Source organism: Sinocyclocheilus anshuiensis, unplaced genomic scaffold, assembly GCF_001515605.1.
Source record: "Sinocyclocheilus anshuiensis isolate Anshui unplaced genomic scaffold, SAMN03320099.WGS_v1.1 scaffold355, whole genome shotgun sequence".
Taxonomy (NCBI): domain Eukaryota; kingdom Metazoa; phylum Chordata; class Actinopteri; order Cypriniformes; family Cyprinidae; genus Sinocyclocheilus; species Sinocyclocheilus anshuiensis.
In genome coordinates, this window is record NW_015549571.1 from 1,511,702 (window position 1) to 1,518,782 (window position 7,081).

Below are 7,081 nucleotides of genomic sequence, written 5' to 3' on the forward strand. Positions count from 1 at the left end.
GAACTGTCCATATACATTTAGGCCTTAATATTTATTTAGAGTGTTTGCTGGTTGCTTGATGCAATGTTATCATCACAATCCTCACCAGTTTTCAACCTTGACATCCATCGTTCTGTATGGACAGAGAACTAATTGATTAAAGTGACACAGAAAGTGAGATACACTGTCAGGACAGACACCATGTAGACATCTCTGAATAAGTTTATCATCTGCCATATGGAGAACTGTGTTTGTTCAGCATCAGTGACAGACAGAGCTAGAATGTCTATGGATGACATCCTAATGCAGATCAATGAACACAATGCACTCAGGGGCATTACAATTATTCACAACCCCCAACATGAGGGTGCCACTTATTATCTTTAAATAGATTCAAAAGTACTATGGCTGTTCATGATTGATTTGCATAAGCAGTGAATGTCAATCTGCAAAACTCTTGCAAGATCCACATTTGCTTCTGTTGCATTTGGAATACAAGTAGGTTTAGATGTCGGGGTAGAATTAACGGTAGGTTTAGGGTTAGAGTAGCCTACCGTCAACAGATGCAATTACCTGCATGCATTTCCAATGTAAGTACAATCTAAAAACATACTGTTTTTCGGTAACACTTTATGGTTACACTTTGTTTTAAAGTGTCCTTGTTACAGTGTAATCATAAATTTAAGTACTGAGTAATATTACTTAACTACTTACTATATGGTTAAGGTTAGGATTAGGGTTTACTTAGGGTTACTTGCATGTGCATAGTAAGTACATGTAACATGTAACAAGGACACCTTAAAATTAAGTGCTACCCACTCATTTTACAATGTCCTTGTTACACATGTGACATGTAATTACTACAGTAATAAATTATGAATAATTACATAATTACTTCATAACTCTAAACTTTATTTTTAAGAGTGTATATATATTGTGAGGTAAAAAAAATTTTTTTACATCTAGTTGATAACTGCAGTCATGTCGATGGATGTTAATTGACTAAATGTGTATTGTCTGAATCAGTGGACTTCTGTGTTTAATTGGTAACACTTTAGATTAGGGAACACATACAGCATTCACTATTAATAACAGTTTTCCCTCAAACTCCTATTTTGCGGCTTATAGATACCAGGTAAGGTAGTTGTTGTAGTAGTTATGTTTAGGTCCTCACACTGATGCATATTTAAATGTAATGTCATTATTTTCAAACTGCATATTCATACGTCCTACAGAGAGCACCAGACCTCACTGAGATATTCATCTCCATGGTAACCTGCCCTAAGTGTCACACCCCGCAGTTAAATTCCTCCAGGTTACTCAAACATGCTGACCATGTGTGGAGCGGGACAAATTAGAAAGTACACAGCTAGTTAATGTTTGTTCACCCCAATTACTGCTGTTGAGGAAATCTAGCAGGGTCAAGAAATCTGGTGTTTGCACAGGAAGCTGTTCAGCTCTGTTTACAGCTCACATAGACACAACTAACTGCCGGTGTTGACTCTGAGCAGAGAAAGGAGAGTAAGTTTGATGAAGACTGTAAGGGGAACTGCTTTTGTTGACTGTGAAGAGGAATACAGCATTTTAGTTTAAGTTTTATAATGTTAGTTTTAGATTATTATTATAATAAAGCATTATTTTCAGTTTAACTGCTTTTTATCTTTGATGTGTTAATACAGTAAAACGACTGTCAGTGAAAAACAGAAGGGCAACAGGAAACTTCATGCGTCATCAGTGATAATGATAAAGCACTAGTTATGCATTCTGACAGTAAAATGTCTGAAATATGTGTGAATATTATATCACATCACATCATATCATACACTGTAAAAAAAATTCCGTAAAATATATGGTTAAATACCGTAATTTCATTAACTGAAATAATGTTAATATACCAACCTACTGAAGTACTGAAATCTGTTTTGTACTTTTGTAATACACTGATAACCAGTCTTTTACCGTTAAATTCACGGTCATTTTTTACAGTGTATTATATCATATTATATTTATAATAACATAAAAGGGTTTACAGGACAAAAAAAACTATCATAAAGGAAGGAAATATCATTTAACTTCTATTTTATAATTTGATTTGTGTTGATGTTAGTTGATGTTAAATGACAAAACATGGATTTTTATACATATAATAGATAATTAGATATATGTACACTTTCAATATACCTACCAGATTCACAAAGGTACTACAGATTCGACTGCTTTTTAATTATTAGTATTTGTACATTTTTACATTGTTTGTTTTAATTATTAGTATTTGTACATTTTTACATTGTTTGTAAATAATGAGTGGTTCTGCATTACAAATGTTCCTGAAATGTTTTTATCATTATCCAAAGTAAACCTTAAATTTTGTCTTTATTTTCGGTTGCAGGACGTGTCGTCTGTGGCATAATGCTGACTTGTGCCTTTCACATGCCTCATTTTGCCTCAATAAACATTGCGGTAACTTCTACGTGATTAGCACAAGAATACAAGAAAAAATACATTGGTGAAGAATAACGTCTCTAGGTTACGTATGTAACCATGGTTCCCCGAGGGAACGAGACGCTGCGTCGAGTCGCTTTGGGAACGCCCTTGCGTGACCGCGTTCTGAAGCACGTGTCAAATCAGTCCAATGGAGCAGCGAGACATCACGAGCAGGGTGACATAAGCACCAGAAATTATAAAAGCGCATCCAGCAGAGCGCAAACCAGCTTCGATGAAGTAGCGCCTGCAGGGATGCAGGGAGTATAGCAAAGAGACGCAGCGTCTCGTTCCCTCGGGGAACCATGGTTACATACGTAACCTAGAGACGTTCCCCTCAGGAACTCGAGCTGCGTCGAGTCGCTTTGGGAACGAGAATACCCACTGCGCCATACTACCAAGTCCCTGCCTGTGTGTGTATCTTGCGAGCACATCACGAAGAGAGAACTTGGGAACCTGGGGTAGATGCCAGGTCTAGGTTGTAAAAATGGACAAAAGTGTGCTGTTCCATTACCAGAGCCTGCTCTGGGCCCGCTAGTGTGGGGATGACCCCGTTGAAATAAGGCGGATGAGAACCGAACTGGATTCTGTAACCTTACTCTACAATCTGCAGGACCCATTTTGAGATATTTGGTAGAAGTTTCCACGCTACCAGAAAATCTACTAAGGGAACCAACCTCTCGAGGCTGGCCTCTGGATACTTTCTGGTGCTTACGTCACCCCGCTCGTGACGTCTCGCTACTCCATTGGACTGATTTGACACGTGCTTCAGAACGCGGTCACGCAAGGGCGTTCCCAAAGCGACTCGACGCAGCTCGAGTTCCTGAAGGGGAATTAGAAGTTCAGTAGTGAAAAATAAATGTACTAAAATGGATTTTAAATGCATTTATTTCATGCTAAGTATGCTACAAATACATTTACATATTTATGTACCTAATAAAAATACCCTGCAATTGTACTTTTAGCATACTAAACCAGTAAACCTAAAATCTGCTAAATTAGAACAACTAATTTTGTGCTTAATGCACTTCAGTTGTGCAGAAGTCCAGCTAAAGACATACTGAAGTATATTTGATTGTGCTAAAGTGGAACTACTGCAAGTATACTTCAGGTACACTTTAAATATATTGCATTTAAAGACCAAAATTATTCAAAGATCATACATTCCTCATCAATAGTGACATTAATCACATTTTAGGCTTAATAATATGAAATGCACATTGTACACAAGTAGCCTAGAACAGTGACATTAAAACACATTTTAGGCTTAATATTAAGAAACATGCATTGTGCACAAGTAGTACACCAAATAAAGTTTAATTATAATTTTTACATCAGTAAGTCTTGAACAATATATCAGTAAATATGTTAACAGATTTGAACTATACTTAGTATGAAATAAATGTACATGTTTTAAATAAACTACTTTTTTTACTAGGGTAGTTCCACGGCAAAAAACAACAACAACAAAAAAACACTTATAAATCAAATAATAATATATATTAACCTATTTTAAGAATTTATGCACTTTATTGAAAGCTTCATTTTTCTGTTTTTAAACCCACATGACTGTAAAAAAGAGAGATGTGTCCAAATCATTTTATGTGGTAATCGACAGTATGCCACACATGCATTCGATAGAGCTTAACCTATATTAAACTCTGAACACACATGCTCTTCCATCAGTATGCATGGAATCTTGGGAACAGATGAAGATATGAAGCCCATGGTCACATGAGAAAACTATTCCGACAGTGTTCAGTGCATGGTACACTAAAGAGTGTCTGCACACATCTATCCAGCAGATATTGCTGCTTTCCTTTCAGCTCCTTTCCTTTTGACCTCAAGAGTGGCCGCGTTTTACCATCCTGCAACCACAACAAAGGGGGGATCCCCCACAATTCCTTGCGTCACCGGCAAGAGCGGTCTGAGAAGGAATGCAGTGATGTCCCAATGTTCTGACATCCTCATTGTTCTGCACCCCCACCCCCATCACTTGTAAACCAGAGCTGGGCTTTTGTGCTGCAGGAGCTGTAGGTTTACAGCAATCCACGCTTCACAAAAGAGCCTGCACTCGGTCACAACACTGGCCGATCAGGAAGCTCTCACTGAGATTAAACTCAGCACTTTACCAAGCCACTGATGCAAGCAAAACGTCTTTTCCCTGGGCTTAAATCACAGGCCGCATGCTTTACGGATGTGTCACCAGCAGTAAACATGCATGTGCTAGTCATTATATTGCTGTCATTTTCTACTGTATTTGGCTAATTCCATGCTGTATGTTATGCAGATTCTGTCTTTGCTGATTTCAAGCTTTTGTTGGTTCTGTGAACTGCCTAGGTTTGGCATGGATGTGTTTTGTCATGTGTTTGGCTGTGTCTGGTTTGTGACTGTACTGATTGTGAGGAAAGTGTTTCCAAAATGCATTAAATCGCCAGACTACAGACAAGCCTTTTCAACTAACCATAGGCTTGTTCTTTTAAACTTCAATCACAGCAATTTTAGCAAAAAAAAAAAACTTGCATGCCTCTCACACTTTTGTCTCACATTCAGTTGTGTAATTTCTCCATAACATCAATATGACAGCTATACCATTCTGAATAGAAATAACCATTTTTACAGGAATTATTTTGAGAATTATTGGGTTACACTTTATACATTTTGATACTGAGTAATATTAATGAACTACATGTACTTACTATATGGCTAGGGTTAGGATTAGTGTTTGGTTTAGGATTACTTGCATGTAATTATGCATCATTTATTGTTATTATAATTGTAAGTACATATAACATGTGCAACAACAACACCTTAAAAGAAAGTGTTACCTTACACTGATTTACCTTTAATTTCTCTCTGCCTTGTGAATTAATGTAGGTCGTTTGATAAACTGAGACACACGTTGAGAATCAAAAGATCGCTTTAAAGTTATAATAACATTCAGATATAAAAATCTGTCATTATTTACTCACCTTCATGTCGCTCCAAACCTGTATGACTTTCTTTACTCTGTGGAACACAAAGGACATGGTTTGGACCCCACTGACTTTCATTGTATGGACAAAAACAAATTCATCAAAAAAAAATTAGGAATTAGGATTTTTATTTCTGGGTGAACTATGCCTTAGTCTGAGGTTACCGGTCACCCTTGATGGTCAGAGGCCCAGTTAGTTAAAAGTCTTTTTCATGGGCTCATATTTCCCATAAACTGTTGTTACACCGAACATAATTCAAGTGTTTTTAGTGATGTTAATAAACCTTTATTTGTTCAGCTGGACTGGTTAAGTGGTGAACACACAGATACAGTGAAAATATAGCCTGCATGATCAATACGGGAAGAATGCAGGTGTTGAATGATGCTATTGTTGAGTTTGCGTTTGTCTCCTCACAGTCAGATAGTAGCCCTTCCCCAAATATTTCCCAAAATAAACTGTCAGCATAACGTAAAGCAGACATCATCACAAAAATAAGTCGATTAATGAGCAACTGATGTAGGGCTTTCATTGGCTGAAATTGATACGCATAACATGATAGAGAGCAGGGTGACTGGTTTATATGATATATTTAACCATATAGATGAGATGCATAAAAATACTGAAATTAGATTACATTTTTTTTAGATTAGATTCATTTCGTTTTTATCTTCTTTTTTATTTCTTCATTTATTTACAAAATATTTATTAGGTTTAATATTAAAATATTTGAAAACAGAAAATGTGCATTACTTTTTAGTAAACCTAAATGACACTTCTTTTAATCAGCGACAGTTACTGACTAATACCAAGAGTTTCTTAATATCAGCCAATAAACTGGCCTGGTTGGTGTGTATTTATCAATCTATTACCAGGAGGAGCTTTCTGCTATTGAAAAGTCTGCTTACTTCTGATACTCTAATGTTTGAGAAGACAAACTAGTTTTAGTTTAATTAAATTACCCACGAGCACCTGTAGTTTGACACATAGTTTTAAAAGCAGCAGGTGAAACACCAGGACAGTGAGTTGGCTGATGTTAAAGAGTGTCTTTACTGAAGTTGAACCGGAGCGGAGGTGTCTAGTGACAGCTTTTGTTATTCTGTTTCCTCGTCCTGATCTGATACATATGGAGATGACTCAAGACTGTGTGCATCAATCACAATGATGAAATCAATCTGTATGGTGACCGCATACCGCATGGTCCTTATAGAGATGAAAGCCTCATTTCCTCATCCTCATTTCTTATTAGTCTAAGTGAATGAGGGAAAGAGCGAGAGACTGCAACTACAGTCCTCTAAAAGCTCTTTAACCATGTAACCCAGGGCCGTTTCTAGGCATAGGCGAGCTAGGCGGTTGGCTAGGGCGCCACCAGCTGAAGGGGCGCCAATGAACGCACGTACTGGCACTTTTAGCAGGGTTGTGATAAAGAGTGGCACGGTCACCCTGAAATATGACTGCCGCCCCCACTGGATCCCCCAACATTATTGGGCTAGAGTACTGTCAATCTGACGATGCCTGTATGCCACTAGATCAGAGTGCTGTCAATTGCTGCCTGATTGTTGCATGCAAAGTTTGCATTTGGAGCGCTCAACAACGCCATTAGATCAGTGGGCTCTGTCAGTGCTTTGGCAAGGTAACACTTTTTTTTT